This window comes from Rhinolophus sinicus, linkage group LG01 (genome assembly GCF_036562045.2).
Source record: "Rhinolophus sinicus isolate RSC01 linkage group LG01, ASM3656204v1, whole genome shotgun sequence".
Taxonomy (NCBI): Eukaryota; Metazoa; Chordata; class Mammalia; order Chiroptera; family Rhinolophidae; genus Rhinolophus; species Rhinolophus sinicus.
In genome coordinates this window covers 197295594-197315464 of record NC_133751.1, presented here as the reverse complement: position 1 = coordinate 197315464, position 19871 = coordinate 197295594, and the positions used below count along the sequence as shown (strand labels likewise).

The 19871-nt window shown below is 41.7% G+C and overlaps 1 pseudogene; it reads left to right on the top strand.

Moving 5' to 3' along the window:
- Positions 1-18053: 18053 nt before the first annotated feature.
- Positions 18054-18614, top strand: LOC109459315 (AP-3 complex subunit sigma-1; annotated as a pseudogene).
- The last annotated feature ends 1257 nt before the right edge of the window (positions 18615-19871 follow it).

The window sequence follows — 19871 nt, the reverse complement described above, 5'->3', positions numbered from 1 at the left end:
AGCCACTTAAACTTATCTCCCCCATGCTAGCTAGGGCCACAATTCATAGTCAGTTCATGGTGGTGGCGGGGAATGCACAAGCTGCATTGGTCTGACACTCTTCCCTCACTCTTGGACATTCACTGACAAAAACAAAGGTTCTCCTCTTTCTTCCTTCAGTCAAAGAATAAGTCTCTATGTCTATCATCTCAAGTAGTCAGTAGTATTCAAGCAAACCCAAGTAGATGTTTGCCTCATTCTCTGGCCCTCCTTCTTCACAGAGAACCAAGTCATTCAAAAAATAATTACCGAGTTGTGGATGGCTTACCACAATTCCAAGATGGTTCTCATGATTCTCTCCCCCAAGCCGGTATATGACCCTTGCATAATTTCCAGGACTGTGAATAGGATGGATTTTGTTGACCTTAAGGTAGGGAGGTTATCTGGGTGGGCCTGACCTAATCTCATGAGCCATTTGAAAGCAGAGTTTCTCCAGCTCATCACAGAAGAGAAAGTCAGAGATTGGGGGCTGGAGAAGGATGCATGTAGTCTTGATGACTGGAAGATGGAGGAGGCCAGGTGCAAAGAATGTGGGTGACTTGTGGGAATGGAGAACAGCCCTTAGCTGAAAGCCAGCTGGGAAATAGAGACTTCAATCCTACAACTGTAAGAACTGAATTCTGCCAATAATCTGAATGAGTTTGGAAGTAGCTTCTTCCCCAGAGCCTACACTCAAGAACTCAGCCTAACAGGCATATTTATTTCAGCCTTTGAAACTCTAAGCAGAAAATTCAGCATGTGCCTTCTGATTTATAGCACTGAGAGCTAATAAATGGGTGCTGTCTTAAGCCATTAAATTCGTGGTAACTTGTTATGCATCAGTAGAAAACTAATACAGAGGTAATAGTCTCTGGGTAACTAAAGTCAAGGTTTTTCTGTTTTGTTTTTAATTATAGCCTCAGCCTTAGAGTCCAACTCCCTGCTTCAGGAAGGATGGGACACCCCTGTACTCTTCTAAGCCCTGAGAGAAACACACAAATGTGTGAGCCCAAGGAGAGTTCTGGATCTCAGACCAAGGATTATTAGAAATACATTGTTTAAATGTTTATATTTTTTTTCAAATCTTTTTCCTTCCATTCTCTGATACACAGATCTCTCTCTCTCTCTCTCTCTCTCTCTCTCTCTCTCTCTCTCAGTCTAACTAGATATTTCCCTCACTTACTAGATATTTTCCTAGACATAAGAATTTAGTCTGTATTCCTTTTTTGTGGGCTCAATATAGTTGGACAGAATGAACAGATGATGGTGTGTGAGATAGAAGAGGAAATAAAGATGGAAGACGACAAAAGAGGAGGCAAAAATGAATGGGAGGAAGGAAGGCAGGAAGGCAGGAAGGCAGGAAGGCAGGAAGGCAGGAAGGAAGGAAGGAAGGAAGGAAGGAAGGAAGGAAGGAAGGAAGGAAAGGGGAATGAGAGAGGGAATGTTTCAATCACTGCTGCATAACACATCACTCTAAAACTTGTGGCTTAAAGTAACAGCTAATTTCTTATCTCATATTGTTTGACTGGCTCAGGTGGGTGGTTCTTCAACCCCATATGCTATTGGCTTGGGCTGAAGGCATCTAGGAACTTGGCTGGGCTGCAAAATCCAAGAAGGCAGCTGACCCATGATACCAACTGCAGTCTGGGAGCTCAAATGGGGCTGTTGACCGCAGCCTCATGGTTCTCCATGTGACATCTTCAGGTGCCTTGGGCTCCTCACAGCAGGGCAGTTGGGTTTCAAGAGGCAGGAAGAAGAAACGTTATATTTTTTTAGGTCTGGGCTCAGAAGCCCAAGAACATCTGCATTGTTGTGGTCAGATCCAATCATAAAAAGAGCTCAGATTGAAGAGGAGAGGAGACAAGCTCTACAGCTTAATGTGAGAAGAGATGTATGTGTAGGTTGGGGAAGAATTGTCATGCACCAGCTTGGGAGACTCACTACCCCAGGAAACCAGAGAGAAGTATACATACCACCACCACAGGGATCCTTCTAAAACATAGGTCAGATCATGTCCCTCCTCCACGCAGGGTCGGACAATGATCTACGAAACAGGTGTAAAGCCCGTTCCAACCCTTGAACTTCTGAGTCCAACTTCTTGCACTCTCTCCCTGGCTCATTGACATCCAGACACACTGGTCTCCTCACTGTTTCTCAAACTCCCCACGCACTTTCTTATCGCAAGGAATTTGCCGTTGCTCTCTTGTCTGGAAGAAAGCATTCTCCAGTTATCCAAAAGCTTCCTTCTCTCACTTCTTTTAGCTCTCAAGTCAATGTCAGGGAAGCTTGTCCTGACCGTCCTCCATACAATAGCAACCTCCATTGTCCCACACTGTGGACTAAATTGTGTCCCCTCAGTATTCATATGTTGAAGCCCTAACACCCCAGTATTGGAAAAGGAAATAACTAATGTTAAATGAGAATGGAGATCTAATGCAATTAGTCTTATAATCACTCTCTTTTTGTCTGCAATGTGAGGATATACCAAGAAAGCAGCTGTCTACAAACCAGAGAGCCCTCACCAGAAACTGAATCAGCCAGTACCCTCATTTTGAACTTCCCAGACTCCAAAACTGCAGGAAATATGTTTTTGTTGTTTAAGCCACTCAGTCTACTTGTATAGCAGCTCAAGCTAAGATACCCACCAACACCCTCTGCCCACCTACCCTGCCTGGTTTTTCTTCATAGCCTTCTTCACCACCTAGATGATTGCACATTTATTTGTTATTTGTGTGTTATGAGTCTCTCCCCACCAGACTACTTGCTCCAAGAGGAGAAACCTTATTATAACCACTGCCCTCTCCTTCTAATACCTAAAAGAGGTCTACACAAAGAAGCTATAGATCAGTGTTTGCTGAAAAATTTGAATCAGTGAGTAAATAGGGATATTTTTAGCATTAATAAAGGTAGAAACAGCATTATTTCTTCAACAGCTGAAATCATAACATTTCTCCCCTTTCCTAGTAAAGACAGCAGATGTTTTCAAAAGATAGCAAAGATGGAATGCTGCTGGGACAACACTTTATTTAAACCCTATGAGAACAGAGTGGAACAGGAAATAAAATAGTGTGGTGATGGTAGGTGATTTTGGACAGTGCACAGCCCAGAATCTCTATGGTGGATATATTTCATTTTCATACCATTCATAAACATGCTTTGCATTTGAGTGCCTCTCACCACAGGAACCTGTTAGCATAGCATAGGTTAGTAGATCTGTCCATTGGCAAGAAGTGACTCAGTTCATTACAGACCCACGATGCGTGTTTTGAATCTATGGCAGCACTGAGGGTATATCTCAGAGCATCTTCGAAGAGCTCTGGGGGTTTGTTTCCATAGCAGGCTTGCTGATGGCACCAACTGAGACATTGCATCATGAGTCTGTGCCAGAATATTTTAATGCCAGAACCTTAACCCTTAATGGGAAATCATCGCTGCCACTCTAACAAAGAAAAAGTCTGCAGCGAGCTCTGGGACAGAACTGGAAGCAGTGGTGATACCCGTTCCCTGGGCTCTGTGAGTACTCCTTGTTTTTGTGATATTTCTTAAATGCAGACTACTCAATCTTTCTGGCCAATGGATGAATAAAGCAGCTGATGATGCAGCTCTGGTTTACCGACCAGGAACCTGATATTGAATGAATTGTTTAAGGTTGGGTCGCAGAAGGAATTAAAGAGGAAGCAAGATGCAGAATTGAGCAATTCCAACTGATGGTCTGGTTTTTAATGCCAATTCCACAGCAAGAACATAAAAGCCACCACCCAAAAGGTCAATTTAAGGGACCTTTCATATTTTCTAGCTTCCAAACTAGAATACCCAGCTCAGTTTCCCTGTTGTCAAACCATTTATCTGAAGACTCATCATGACCCCTGAAAAAAACCTGAGCTATAGGAAGCAGGTCCACTGAAACAAATTTGCCAGTCATTCTGTATTCGTTTCCTAGGGCTCCCATAACAAATGACCATGAACTCGGTGGCTTAAAACACAGAAATGTATTCTCTCAGAGTTCAGGAGGCCAGAAGTCTGAAATCAAGGCATTGGCAAGGTAGGTTCCTTCTGGAGGCTCTGAGAAAGAAGCCCTTCTATTCTCTCTTAGTTTCTAGTGGCTCCGGCAATCCTGAGTTTCTGGGCAAATTACTCCAATATCTGCATCTGTCTTCACAGGGCTTTCCCCTCTGTGTCTCTCTGTGTCTTCTTTTCTGTCTTTTACAGGATACTTGTCCGTCATTGGCTTTAACGATATTGCCTGAGGAGTCTTACGTTAATTACATCTGCAAAGACCCTTATTCCAAATAAGATCACATTCTAAGGGTTCAAGCGTTAGAAAATGGATATATCTTGTTGGGGGACACTATTCGACCTACTACACACTCTTAACCTGAGCTCTCAGTAGGCTCGCAGTCTCACAGCCACAAATATTTGCATTACTTGGTTTTAAAGCACAGATAAGATGAATGGCATTGAGACTTTCTAACCTGTAATGACTCCTCCCCTCTCTAAAGCCCTACTTCATTCATTCTTCAAATCTCTTCTCCATCTGTATCTTCCCAAACACATTGAATAATTTCTATACATTGCAGCCACCCCCTTCCCCAAACCCGCTTGTTCCTCAGACATCTCCATTTTTACAAATTCACATCTAGTTACAGAGTATGTTGAAAAGCATATGGGCTTTAGATCCTGACCCTGTGACTTAAAGCTTTGTCATGTCACCTTGGATGAGGTACCCACTCTCTCTGAAGTTCAGTCTCCCTATCTATAAAACAGGTTTTGCGGGAAGAATTAAGAACATTGTATATAAAGCACTCAGTTCAGTTCCTTCTCTTACACAGCCAGGGCTCAATCAATGCTAGCCAATATCATTGTTCTTCTAGGGAACACATTTTGTCTGTGCGTTATTGAGTGCCTACTCTAGGTATGGCACAGCCAGCAATGTGGACATTTTTCTAAGGCCAGAGAAGAAACATCATCACCCCGAGAGAACTCACAAGTGGATGTTTTTATGCCCTGAAATTCCCAGAGGAAGAAGGTTCAGTGATGGCCATGAAGCAGAATGCAATCTGTGTGGATCATGCTCTTCCTATGTGCAGGAAGACATGTACTGTCACCACTACGGATGGCAGGCGTTTATCCTAATTTAAACCTCTTCAAAAAAGAAATTACCTTTCAGTAACAACATCTTCTCTCCTGAAAACCTGTTTTCTGTAGCAGCTTCATGGCAATTCTTACAACTAAATAAGCCCATCACCTTCTAATTTTCCATGTCATTACTGATTTTCAACCATTCAGTCACTTTTTAGCAATCTTCTCTTGTGTTAAGTTGTGGTGTTTTGATTTTTCCAGCAATTCTCCAGGTCTACCCTTGCCACAGCAAACTCCTTATGAGTTCTTGGACTTTCAAATGAAAAATATCTATGTCTGACCTCTTTTGATTTCCCTGGTACAATATGACTGTTGGCCAACATGCTGCCCCAGAAGCATTGCCACGTTTCCCCATTGTCTCCCGAATCATTAGAAGACTCAATAATGATCAGTCAAGTCTGGATGCCAGATATATTTCCCTCTCTGCCAATTTCACAGGAATGACAAATCCACCTATTGTTTATAAACTAAAGCTCATGGGTTGTAGCCATGAATCATAAGTCATGATTTTGATAAGCCATTTACTCAATTCCCCAATCTTACTAGATAGCAGAATGCCACTATTTTCTAGAATCATTCTAGCTGCTATTACTTAAATCTTGCCTCCTCTTTTAAGTTGGGTTACACCACACTGACACCCCCATATAACTAATTCAGCCCCCAAATGGTGTGGTGTTTTTTTTCCCATTTTGGTTTTGGGTGGGTTTTTTTTGTTGTTTGATTTTTAGAGGTTAAGTGCTTCCAAATTAAACAAAATCCCTACCATTCTCTGTGACACTTTTATCCATTTATGCTATTGCCAGAAGACATTTGAATTGGTGAACCCTGTAGAAATGTAGCAATATCATTGGAAGATGTTGAATAGTATTGGCTCCTAGATCCCCTTAGAGTTACTAATAACTGGTAGTCTGCTAGGCACACCCATGCAGAGCTGGCTTGGTCATCCTGACTCATGGATTTATATTTCAAGCTTACTCAGACAGTTAATTGTCAGATTGTTTGATTCCAAGAACCACATGCTAAATTTCATTGAGTTATAGCACTTTGGTATTTCCTAAGTTTTGCTATAAAAATACCAGAAACAATATGCTTGAAATTTTCCCTCAGTAAAATATTTAGTTTTTTTAATTTAGCATTTTTAAATAAAATCTAAGCTGGCTCAAAAAACCTCAGAACAAAGTTAAAAATGTACCCAGGAGGTTGAGTTCATGTGGCAGAGCTAACACGAAACAGGCATATCAGTCTTTCCCATGCGGAAAACTCCATCCACTCAAATTGGTGGGTGTTCCACAGAATAAACGTAGATATATGTAGATTAAGTGTATATAAAGTGTAAATAAAGCGTAGATATACGAGGTCTGACAATTAAGTTCACGAACTTATCCTAGAAAAAGTGCTACATACCTCATTGCTGAATATCACTACAGTCACCTTCAAACTATTTCCCTTGGGAAGCTATGCATTGAGTTCAGTGCCAATACAGTTATTTGTTTACTGGCTAAAAACTCCCTCACAGACAGTGCCGTGTGAGCTGGTGTATTGTTGTGATACAAGAGCCATGATTTGTTGGTGAAGAGTTCAGGTCATCTAATTGTTTCATGCAGTCTTTAAGGACTTCTAAATAGTAAACTTGGTTAACTGTTTGTCGGGTCGGTACAAATTCATAATCCCTCTAACATGAAAAAAGGTTAGCAACATCGTTGCAACAAGTTCACAAACTTAATTGTCAGACCTTCGTGTGTGTGTGTGTGTGTGTGTGTGTGTGTGTGTGTGTGTGTGTGTTGTGTGGTGTGTGTACACATGACTTGTATTCATCTTTTGTTATCAGTATATATTGAGTATTACAATTTTAATACAATTTTTTCCTTCCTTAAAATGTGTATACAATTTTTTCAGCACCCTCTGTGTATATTTTACAGTAGGACATCTGGGTCCTCACATGCTCTAAGAAGAGCTATAGTATATGTTATTTCCCAAATTCATTTTTCTAGCAAACTCTTTGTGCACAGATGTTCACAAGCCCATACTGTAAGGGTTGCTGATGCAGATGGGTAGGCAGAATACTTAATCCTTCAGGGTCATCCTGGTGACTGAGACACCCCTAACAACAATCCGCGAGGCCTTGAGAGGTTTCACAACTGCTGTGAGTCAGTCTTTCTTCATCTAGAAAGTGAATAGATTAAGTTCTCCCCCACCTTGAATAGTTTTTGATTTTCCCCAAAGCTTTATAAAATCCTATGTGGTCATTTCATTATATGGCTAAAGGGGGAGAACAAAAGCGTGCAACTCCACAAAATAGTTCCAGGTCTTTTCAGACTCACCTGTTTTGCACAAATACAGTTAGCATTCCAAGGCCAAATGGTAATTATTTTCCCAGAGACTCCCTGCGTTTTCCTTAAGTGGCATTTCAAGCCTTTGAGTGTTAAGATCACTAAAAACGTCTGCTGTTGGCTGTTTCATCAATCCAAGTATGTTTATGGAATTATCATCAGAATCCTGAGACAGTCTCATTTGAGTAAAGAAACCAAGAGAGGCCTACGGGCTTTATCATTCAGTTTCATAATCTTGGTAGAAGCAGGTCTGAAGGTAGGACCCCTCCAGTGTTTCTAGTTTCTCCATGTGTAGAGTTTTCTTTCTTTACTGTGGTGAACAAGGACAGAAAAGGAGGTCACCGGCCCATCTCCTCTCCGTCTGAGTCTTCACTTCCTGGGGTTTAAATCTAATGACTCATCTTCAGGATTGGCTTAAGTGGCCTGGCAACAATCCACGATTTTCAACAATAGTTTGTCTTTTGATGGTTTAGGAATAAGTGGAAGCAGTTAGCACAAGTCACAAATACAGGCCACCAACCTCTCCGATTTATGACTCTTCTTTTCAAATCCAAGAAATAGGGGGAAAAAATTGTGCTTGTTTTTCAACCTAAGAAAAAATAGGTTTTCTGGTTATGGATGAGAACAGAACTTTGTCTGGAAAACAATACCTGCAATTGGGTAATAAGGTTACAATAAAGTACATTCACATGGAAAATTAATTCCCATTAAATGACTCATTCTTAGCACTGTTTATTCTTGTCAAAGATGTAAACATATGCTTTGACTTATCTTCCAGATATTAATCTGCATTTGAAGAATTAAAAATCTTTTGTTATAAATTTGAGTGAGTCCAGGAAAACTACCTAACTGTCCTATATGAGAAATTGCCAATATTTGGTGGTGGATACAAATTTACATGAACTTATATTTAATTTTTCTAGCAAAGGTTAATGGAAACAAACAAAAAACATATTTTGGGGAAGTTGTCTTAATCCATGTCTCTTTGGTGCAGAAGATGGAAATCCAAATCAAAGTAGCACGTAAGTGAAAAAAGTGAGGTGTTGGCTGGGAAGCCGGAGCTGTGCATCTTGCTTCAGGTGGGGTGAGACCTAGAGTGAACTCTCTTTTTCTCTCTCCATCTCCATCTCTCCATTCACTTCTGCTGGGTTTTAATCTCCATGTAACAGCATGATGTCTGCTCATAGTCCCAAGCAAGCTTTGTCCTTATAGTTCCTGATCCTTGAAGAAGAGAGAGACTCTCTTCCAGTTTTTACATATCAAATCTCATGGAAAATCGCTGGTGGGCCTTGCTTGAGTCATGTGCTCGTGGCTGAACCCATCACCATGACCAGAGTAATAGGCTACTCTGATTGGCCAGTCTTAGGTCATGTGCCCACCCTACAGTCAAGGCAAACAGGGCCAATGCTCTACCACCATGGTGGAAGGGACAGTTTTCCAAAGGAGGAGAGGTGGTCAGGTACACACAAAGGATGGCTGCGATGGAGGATACTGACTTTCTGACCATCACAGCACTGGAGAGCAAAAGGTAAACAGTTCAGCTAGTCTCCTCTTTCCGGTACGAGAGATTGTCAAGGACCCCTAACAGTTGTGGTAGCCCTGAGCACATTTGCAAAACCTCTTCTCCCCCACTATCACCTTCCTCTGAGTTGCCTTCTGATAGGAGACCAAAGCCAGACATTCAAAAATGTAATAAGAACAAAAAGATTAGTGAGACAAAGTGCCTAGAATTAATTTTTTTTTTAAATTTACTTATTGGGAAATTATGTTCCACTTAGACTTCAGGAATTTCCTTTTGTCCCTCCTCCAGTTTGCAATTGCTTAAAATAAGGTTAAAGAAAATATTTAAAAAATACTATTCTACTCAAATGCCCCCTAGCCCAGGAACTAGTCAACTGGAATGAGAACTATAAATCGCCTTACGAGTGCATACTCAATCTGAAAACATTGGCTGAAGACTTACTTTCAGGCCCACCTGACTTAGCAAAAATGAAGTTAAAATTCCAAGACCAAACAGTAATTATTTTCCCAGAGACTTGTATTTTCCTCAAGTGGCATCAGGTAGAATCAATGATTCATAGTTTAACATTCTTGTTAAAATTCTGACTTGCCCTTGGAGTTATGGTTTTCACACTTGCTGTTCCCCTGCCTGGAGCACCCATCTCCCTGTCCACGCATGACTAGAGCTTTTCTCCTCCATTTCCACTCCACGGAGCGCTCATGCCCCAGTGATAGGTCTCTCATCAGTTATTCTCTATTAGAGCCCTATATGCTTCCTTCATGGAGCTAATCACAGTTGATTACAGGTTTATTTGTTTGCCTGTTTCCTATTGGTCCTAGATTATAAGCCCCATGAAGGCAGAGGTGTGCTTGATTTACCAATGCCCATCCAGAAGTTAGCATAATGCCTGACACATGGTGGAGAATTTGAAATGACTGAATATAGTATATCAGAAGAAAGAACTAAGTTAGGACTCCTTGGTCATTGGCCAGGTTGAGAAAAGCAAGGGCCGGCAAACCTACTAGAAACAGATCATTTCTTTCTGACAGAAATTGGGAAAGTGATGAGATGGAGTGGGGGGAGGGGACCAGAGCCTCTGCCTTACCCACCATCTGATTCCTCTCATCTTCCAGGTCCCATTTCATTATATGTTCTCTACTCTCAGCCCTAGCAAAACTTGATCTTATGAAGGAGCAAATAAGCTCCTTCACTGTGTTGTATATGACTAGGAACAGCTTAATGTTGTAACCTTTTAATATAAACTAAAGCCTCCAAGTTTTATGGAAAGATTTCAGCCATGGGATCTAGGGAGGATAGGAGATATGAGGTATCCTTAGAGTCTGGGGGGAAAAAAGTAAATATACAAAATGTTGTCTATGACACCCTCAATTTATAAGGAAATAACATAATATTATCTATGTGTCACTCAGAGACTCTGGTCCTGCTCCCCACACAAGAAACCAGGATATGGTGAGGCCGAAAAGGAACACCCACGGAGCCATAGGTAGGGGAGTCATAATACTATATTCTCGCTGGTGGCTGCGTTGGAGACACAGAAAACAGGAGACACACGATCTGAAATCTGCCATTGGCTCCGCTAAGCAACCCACCCCACTTGCTGGCTGCAATCCACGCTTGCTAGCGTAGCCATGGCAGTTATATTAGTGGCTAATGGCTAACTGGTAACAGCTGATGGCCAACTACTACCCGAGCCAGCACCTTTCCACGTGAGGCCGAGAGCCTGGAAACTGCTCTCTGGTACTCTGTCCCCACACTATGTTTCTATATGTAACGAAAATCCTATATTTCTTATATATTTCTTATTTATTTCCTATATTTCTTATAATTATATATGTTGTATATTATATATATATATATATATATATATATATATATATATATATATATATCCTAATTCTTATATTTCCTATAATATATTGTGTATATAAAGGGAAGGAACTCTTTAAAACTCAGCACTTTTAGAAAATTCTGGGACTGGAAAAAAATGAATTCTTCTTGACTAGAAGTAAAGACAGGGCAAGGCTAATAGTCTAGCATCCTGGAGAAATTTTCATAAATGGCTTTGGGGTAAGATTGAGAGCAAAGAAGTGGGAAAACACAAGACAAAGAAGAAAGTCACAGGAGGACAAAAGACCTCTTGATATTGATGAGTTCTAAAATGAGGTTGGAAAGAAATATTTTCGCCTGGGGTGGATTAACCAGGATTTAACCAGCATTTACTTACATGTAAGAACATTTTGTTGTCGTTGTTTTCATTGAGACTTGAAGCGGAGGTCTGAATAAATCCACCCTTAACCACTGGCTCGAAGAGCTGTCTAGCCAATATTGAAGGAACTCAGGTTTCTGAAGAAGTCTGCTCCTTCTGAAACACACCCTGTTGGTTTATAGGTTTCTAATCGCTCTTAAAACACAGATATGCATTTAATCTCTCCCTGGCTATGGGTCCAAACCAGTGGCAAAGGCCTTGTCATAGAGCAATATTAATAAAAGCAGTAAGGGTGTCCATGGTCATGCGCATAAAGTCTTTACGTAGTCGTCTGGCACTTTGTGTAGGGTCTCTTGTTTCTGGACTAGCCATTCCCAGCTAATGTGTTCTTTTGGGTCCTTGCAGCTGAACTCTCTTCCAAACTGTTACCTACCTCTCCAACTCACCAGTTCAGTGCAATGAGTAATGTTTATGCCACGAAGTCAACTAAATACTTGATTCCAACTTACTTAGGAAAATGTAAATAATTAAACAAAATGTGAACAATTATAGATGCTGGGACTTATTTTTTTTGTTTTTTTCCTTCTGGAGGCAACCTCTAGAAATTTGACGATGATGAAATGAATAGCTGGGTTCCAGGAAACATCTCAATGCCAGAAAAGACTTGCTGATACTATACACACAAAGAGAATAAGAATTGACTTTCTTCTACTTGTGATAGCGATGAGAATGGCAGCAACCTGTAAAAAGGGACCCAAGCCTGACACTCAACTGTGTTTCTATGAGCCCTGATGACCACTTTTCTGTGGTCAAAGAATAAATATAATGGTAATTTTATGTCTTTGCCCACACTAGTGAGCTTGTCAAGGGGGCTTCTCAACTTTTCAATACTTCTGTTCTTAGCATAGAAGAACAAGTGATTATCTCAGTAAATACAGCCGTTTCTTCAAGCATTTAAAATATTTTTGAGCAGGCCACAAAAACTTTTGAGTTTCCTGTATCATTTGTAACCATTTTGAATGTACCCTAATGCTTAGTTTAATTTGTATTGTGGATTTCCACATTGATTGACCATATTCTTTCTGTAAAGTAGTTTTGAAAATTGAGTGAACACTGGAATTTAACTGCATGGGCATATTTTTTCCAAAAAGGGCTCCTTCAATTTTGGCCATAGATATGTCTTGGGTCAAAATAATCTCCTCTATGAAAAAATAAGGCACAGAAACCAGTTAGAACTAGAAACTCCAGAGGTGTGAACTAACGCACTCACAAAACTCCAGGATGCACACAACCAGTTTCCATTCTAGTCGCATGATTCTGGAGTTAAATAATGAACCACTTCTATCTTCCCATTTTACAGATGAGGCCTAGAGAGTTTGAAAGTCTTTTTCAAAATCATAGAGCTGATTAATGGCAGAGCTAAGACTGAGCTCTATACTGTGACTTTCAAATGAAGCATTGCCTTTTCTTTAGGATCCTTCTCAAGGCAAGTCTGTCCATTATCATTTATTAGATCAACACAAACTTAGGGAATGATTATGAGGTGCCAGGCACTGGGATTTGACTGTAAAATAATACAGGGTCGGTCCCTGCACTCCTGGAGCTTACGTTCGAGCGGGTGAAACAGATGAACAAATAAGTAAAATAATTACAAATCTGGATATGTGCTATAAAGGAAACAATGAAGGGGCTGAGAGAGGGAATAAGAGGGAAGTATCCGCTTTAGACACAGTCATTAACTATGGAATGATAGCTCCCACCTTTTGGCCTAATGTTCAGAGAAAGGTACATATAGCCATGGGAAAACTTGGGAGGGACATGAGAAGAAGATTCCAGGAATACAGAGATGCTTTCAGTGTTGCTGAGCAGTGTTGCTGAGGCCTGTCTAAACTGTTTTTTGATAGAAGGCGTACTTACGATGTCCAAGGATGACTCATGTCTGTCCCCCATACACACATGGTTTACCCCTTCATTCAACTCAAGACAATGCTTCTTCTATTCAGAAGAAGGGGGCTCATCCTGTTATGTAGAATGAGATTAACACTCTCATCCATCCTCTCCCTCACTCCATCCATTTGCCACAAGCAACATAAGGAAAAAGGCTGGGTTGCTCAGGTTCTCACTCCTAGTCCAGCTCAAAGAAGCTTGACTCCTTGATTAAATTGAGGACAAATCTTCTTAATAAGGAAAAATAAATAAATAAAACATAAGACTTAGGATATTATTCAAATAGTTCATAAGTGGATGAGAATTACTCCTGCCCTCATCAGTTAAATTTAGAGCATCATGAGCTCAGTTCTCCATAGTTTACACACTAAGCAGGTATGTAACTGAAAAATGGTGCACAGAAAGTACAGTTGCATCAGACCTCCTGATTTCATGACATGGAAAGTCCTGATTGTATCTGAATCCATCAGCCTTACTCAAATCGGTCCCACTAAAATACCCCGGAGCCACTAATGTTCACTTTATTTAAAATATATATGTAGGCTCCCTTTTGGACATAAACAGGCATACTTTCTCAAAGTCTCAGCCAACCTTCACTAGACTCCCTAGTGTTGACCTCACACACTAGGATATGAACATTTTGTAGGTAATGTGAATGCAAACCTACACTCTCTGTCTGACTTAGTAAATAAGTTGATCTCTCAGATAATCTGGGATTTGACTGCTGCAGCTTGCCCAAAGCCTGGTTGCTCTCCAGCCAGTGAATTTAGTTGGAATGGTACTAATGAATCTGGAGCTACAGAATCAGCTCCCCTGGGGACTCATTAGCTTCACACAGAGAAAAAAAAAATGCTTCCTAATTTCCCTTATAACTCCAGCCATCTATTTTGGAAGTATACTCGGTAGGGAAGGAAGGGCATTATAATTCATTCTCCCCAAATCTACAGAATCCCTCTTCTTCCCTCTCAACTACGTTTCTCACAAGAGAGGTTTAGACTCATTAGCTCAGCCTTCTTATTTCAGGGTTATTTCTTAAATGTCTGGATTCCTCCCTCATCCCACACTCCACTAAAATAATTCTGCTGAAACCACCAACAATCTGCTAACTGCCTTGGGTAAGGAACATTCAAGGCCAATCCATTTCTCCAGGGAGGAAAAGCAATGGCAAACATAGTCTCACTCATGGAAGATAAATGGACCTCAGCGGATGCTGCGCTGCCAGATCCTTCCCCAGTTGCTGGGGTGGTTGGGGGCAGAAGGCTCTCAGCTAAGCTGCTCTTTTGACATGGAAGAACCCCTATCAGCTGAAGGAAGTCATCTCTCCCAAAACCTTGTCCCCTTCTGAGGACAGCCAACATGCAATGATTGGTGAGTGGGGGAGTGAGTTTAAAGGTCAGGCCCTGTAGCCTTAAATCAAGACAACCCTGAGGGGCCATCCTTATTCTCAAGCTCCTTGTGGAATCGACTCAAACCTTTGTTGCAACTGCCATATGACACCATCTGTTGATGAGAACCACATTGGACTCTTTCCACGATGGAAGAGACAATATTTAATTCTGACAGAAATATAAAGACATTTTGGAGGACCCGTGTTTCCTTTCTTCCCCACAGGGCTTCAGCCAGCAACACTACCCAAGGGCTTACAGAGCATTTGATCCGCTGACGTGGGTCCTATATAGCATTATATTGGAACAAAGAACCCACTTTATGGCAAAGAGGTGTGGCAATGGTCACATGACCGTAAGATCTGCTGATCCCATTATTTACTGCACCACTCAGAAGCTGATAGAGCACTGGAATGAATTTTTGAAGGTGCAATTAAGGTCCCAGCTTGGAAATGATGCCCTGTAAGGATGCTGCTTCCCCACAACTGAGGAAGACATCAGCATAAATCAGTCACCATTACATGGTGATAGGTCCACAGAAGATAGAATACATGTATCCAGCACCCAGGGGTGGAAGGAGGAGTGGTCACATCATAATGCCCAGTGATGTGCCTTTGGTACCGATAACTTGGGGTTCCATGGATTTAAAGGTCCTAGTTCCCAGAGTGTAAACACTTGCACCAAGGGGGTAAAGCAAGCGTCCCATTAAACTACTGGGATATACCCATCACTTCCATCATGCTTTCTCATGCTAAGAGACAAGAAGGCAAAGCAAGTTGTTTTCACCCTGGCAGGAGTGATTGATTCTGATTCTCAAGAAGAGAGAAGGCCACGTTACACAGTGGGGAGAGGAAAGACTATGTTTGGCACTCAGTTGACCCACTTGAGTGTCTCTTGGTACCCCCTGTCCAATTTTGATAGTGAAATGATAAATGCAGCAGCCATAGCCTGAGAAGGGCATATTGACCAGTGTTCAGAACCCTCAGCGCTGAGGTTCTAGGTCATCCCACCAAGTGAATCACATACACCAGCAGAAATGACAGTTGAAGGTGAAATAAACCTAGAATGGGCAGATCAGTTGCAGCTTTGACACTAGCTACAGTGGTGGAGCCTGTAGTTTATCCTACCAACTTCTTTTTTTTTTTCCACAAGTTTACTCAGGGAAAGAGATCAGCCAGAATCCTGGGGAGTTGTTCCCAGGAGGCAGTACATCAGTGCCCTCCCTCAGGTCCCCTCTCAAGATTAAGGCATCTATTCCACCAGTTGCTGGGCAGGTGGACAGCACAAGACTTTCAGATGAGTTTCCCTCCAGAAATTTCCCTATGTGAAGTAGAGGTACCTAACACAAGATCATGCCTTTTTCTCACTGGCAGCCCACATCCAATGATAGACTATCCTGGGAAGACATAGGGAATCCACCCTTTTTCCTCAAGGCAGGGCAACTCGGAAGGGCCTGACTATGTCACTGACTGTTTTCGAGGCTGGCAGATGCCCTCCAGGCCTTGAGAACCAGGAGACCTTAGGCTCTGGTTCCCTGTGGTTCCCTGGCTCCAGACCACAAGTATAACCCTTCTCTGAAGTTCTTTGGACATTCCAGAGAAGCCACAGGACATGGGATCTTTTCTGTACTCACTCAGGCTGTTTGAAAAAAGGAGTTAAATTAAAGCTAATTGGTGAAGCTAATTACTTGATTAGAAACACTTCAAAATGCTTTCTGCAAATTGATACACAAGTTGGATATTTATTTCACAAACATTTATTGCCTTCTCTGGTGTATCAGGAATTTTTCTGGGGGCTAACTTCTCAAAGGTAGGAATCCCTAAGGAAAAGTAACGGTTGTTTTAGAAAATGTAGGTCCACGTTCCTACTCCAGACACAGGCTGTGCGTGGGGTATGTCAGGGTGCAGAAGATCCATCTTGACTCTGTTCAGAGTTCTACCCTCTGACGCTTTACTCGGGGTGTTGCAGGTTATCCTGCAATCCATTTGGTTCTGAATGCACTGTATAGACATGATGTGTGAGGGAAGCACTCTCTCCAGGGGACATTGAATGCAGAGGCTGTGATGCCCCCACTCCTCCAAAAGCTCTGTTCACACCTTAGAGGACAGCATCTGCATGCTTGAAATGGGAGGAGATACAGTCCCTTCCACCATCCTTCCAGTTGGTCCAATCTCCTCCAAAATGCTTCCTAGATGTTTCTGGCCCAAGGAATCCATCTATTTATGGTACTCTGGGCTGAACCACCCATGCTGACCCAGGCATTTATACTATTACTTAACTGCTTTGTTAAGTGTTATCTCCCCAGATAGTGAATGAGCACCTGGAAAGCAGCAACAGGACCCTAACATTGTCCTAGCTCAGTAAATCTAAGAGGTATTCAATAATTTAAGTTAGTATTAAATGAAATTCATCAACAGTTGGGAAAAAAATTAACGAATCTTCACACTTCTCTCTGCAAAGCCTCCCACTGGCTTCCCATCACACTCAGGAAAAACCAAAGTCGTTAAAAGGGCCAACAAGGACCTGTGTGACTCAGCTGCCTGCCACCTCGAGGACCTCGTCTCCTACCAGTCTTCCCCTTGCTCATGTCTCTGGCCTTCTTATTATTCCTTGAACACACCAAACACACTCTTTCCTCAACACCAAGCAAGGATTGACAGATTCAACAAATAACACACATCATACCCAGCTGAAGTTGCATTTTAGATAAATTTTTTTTTAGTACTATAAGCATATCCCAAACATTGCACGGGACATGCTTATACTAAACAATACTTGTTTTCTTTATCTGAAATTCAATTTGAAGTGGGCATCCTGTATCTTACCTGGCAACGCTTTGTACTTCTCCCTCCGCATGGACCACTCTTTCCCTATGTGTCTACATAGCTCAGCCCCTCAGTGCCCTCAGATATCACCCCATTGGAGAGGCTACCCTTAGGTCTCTGTCTAAAAGAGCACACCGCCATCATCAGCGCTGCCCCTCTCTATCCACATCCCCAGACGAATTCTTCTTAGCACTTGTGACAACCTATCAGAGTATATTTTTATAGGTTATGGCCCATCTTCCCCCACTGGAATGTGAACCCCATATGAGCAGGCACTTGTTTCATTTACTGATATGTTCCTCATTCCTGGAACAGTCTGGCACAAGGTAGGCCCTTAGTAACTACTTGTTGAATAAATAAATGTGAATGGCTTATAACTTGCTTTAAATTATTGATTCCTATAGAAACTACTTGCAGATAAATATTCAAGTCTTACATTTTAATATCGCTCTCCTTCAGGAGTAATACTCCCTCTCACTTGCCCCTTCACACTTGTCAGACCCTCACAATAAGAAAACATCTCATGGTCCCGCCCGCCCAAGCGGGAGGTGGTGGACCTGCCCAGGAGGAGGCGGTGGGGGCAGGTGGGGAAGGATCTCCCGGGAGATCCCTAGGCAAGACTCGTACATTTGTCTGTTCCCCCCTGGCCCCCAGCACCCACCTGGTCCACGGGGCCCAGCCATGGTTAAGGGGACTCTCGTCTTCATCAATCCAGGGGAGTCGCAGCTCTCCAAGTTCTGCCAGGCTTACAGTGAAGGTAGACAACAGCAAATCACTAGGGAGACAATCCTTGTGGTCTCTTAGGTGAAAATGTTTGTAATTTCCTAGAAGGAGGATTATTAACTGGAGGATATGACAACAAACTGATTTATAGACATTATGCAATGTTATATTTTGTCTTCTGTGTGGATTCTTCAGAAAATGAACTTGGCATTTTTGATCTGAGTCAAGCATTTGTGGAAATATTAGACAAGTGTTTTGAAAATGTCTATGAACCGAATTTAATTCTCCATGTAGACAAGGTTCACAGTATTCTTGCAGCAATGGTGATGGGAGGAATGGTTTTGGAGACCAACACGAATGAGATTGTTACACACACTGATGCACAAAATAAACTGGGGAAATCTGAGGCTGGTCCGTGTTATATCAGTTGTAAAGAATATGAATCTTCCTGAGATCCCAAGAAATTTTAACATTGGTAATATTAGTATAAAAGGGCCAAACCTGCCCTCTTTTAAATAAAAAAAAATGTTAAAGGCCACTCCCAGGTAAAATCCAGGGGGGAAAGTCATCTAAGTTTACTATGCAGCTGTTTACCAAAAATAGAGGAGGAGAGTCCTAACTTTTGCTCTGGGATTTCAGTCAAGGTGCTTTATAGAAGTTGTGTAAAATCAGTATGGTGGGTGGTAAAATGTTGCTTTTCTTGCTCAGTGATTTTGGAGAAATTGAGTAGTTCCAGTGTGATATTTTTTTCTTTTCTAAACTACATTCCTATGTCCACCTAAGGCATGCCTCTCTGTATTGCTACAATAGCATTTCAAAAAGTGTTTGAGACATTTCTCTAAATTATGCCCAACCCAAAATGTTGGTGTTTTGTATGGATCATTAGTGCAGCATTACTTAATCCTTTCTGTTATTTGTCACAATTGTTGTTTTAAAAACCAAGTATGTATTGCATGAATACATTATGACCTTTTCCTCTTAGTTTAAATAAACCCCAAGGAAACTGGACTTCTAAAGCAAAAAGGAAAAATAGAGAAAACATCTCAAACAAGAAAGGAATTTACCTTGACTCTCGCACTTCTTCAGTTCAATCTTTTCCCTCCTTTGTTCCATGCTGAGTGTCCGCTTGGAGACATAGATGTCATGTATTTAGAAGTCACATAAAAACACTTAAGTGTGCATCCTTTAATTGGCAGAAAAGTATAACATCTGAAGTCCTACTGATACTTGAATCAGAGGACTTGTTTGACCTTGAGTTTTCCCTGAGATTTTGTGTGGGCCAATTTCTCTGTAATTGAAAAATCTGGAGAAGGCAAAAATGGGCATTAGTAATTGAGAGGATAACCCATGTTATTCCATCCAATGTTCCACTTACCTATTTGTCCCTCGCCCGGGGATAGGGAGAGAAATCGCTCTCTGTTTTATTACAGAGTTCGGGTAGAAAGGAAATTATAGCTGTTGTACAAACTGCCACTGTGCTCCTTGCTATTTCTCAAGCACTTGAGGGACGAGGCACTGTTTCTGCGAAGTTGACAGCACCGTCAGGACATCTGAGCTCACACATCTAGTACCCAACAGGACAGCTTTTGCCTTCTGAATCTGTGCCCAAAGCAGATATTTGAGCCAGGATAACACGGGTCAGTCTAGACTAAACGGGGCTCAGAAGAACCTACAGCTCTCCCAAACTTCAATAGTGGCTTTCTCCTTCTCCTCCCATCACCTCAGCTTTTGGCCAGTTTCCATCACCACGTGCCTGACACCCTGCCAACCCATACT